The 381-nt window shown below is 26.8% G+C and overlaps 1 protein-coding gene across 3 annotated transcripts in view; it reads left to right on the plus strand.

Moving 5' to 3' along the window:
* The window catches only part of LOC119586522 (androgen-dependent TFPI-regulating protein-like), a 7,547-nt gene that overhangs the window by 4,635 nt on the left and 2,531 nt on the right, over positions 1 to 381 (plus strand). The gene's annotated exons all lie outside the window — the stretch shown is intronic.

Below are 381 nucleotides of genomic sequence, written 5' to 3' on the forward strand. Positions count from 1 at the left end.
AGGATCGAGATGATGGTATTCAGGAAGGTAAAAAAAATAACGTTGATTATGGGTGTATTTTATTTTTCTTTCGTATTGATTCTGATCGGATTTAACAAATTACAAAATCTCGAAGCGAAAAAGGAGGCGGGAACTGAAATTTTCTTCCACGTTTTTCATAAATTTCTTTCGAATTTCTATCATTTTCTACTGATTTTTTTTTTTCGTATCTAGCTTATAGATCAACGATTTTTTTTCTTCAATTACGACACTAATTGAAGATAAATAAAAATGAAAATAAACAATAAAAACGACAATTAAAGAAAAACGAAAATCTCTTTTGATACGTTTTTTTTTACTATTTTTTTTAATCATAGCTTTAAGGACCATAGTAATCATACA

The sequence above is a fragment of the Penaeus monodon genome, chromosome 21 (genome assembly GCF_015228065.2).
Source record: "Penaeus monodon isolate SGIC_2016 chromosome 21, NSTDA_Pmon_1, whole genome shotgun sequence".
Lineage (NCBI taxonomy): Eukaryota > Metazoa > Arthropoda > Malacostraca > Decapoda > Penaeidae > Penaeus > Penaeus monodon.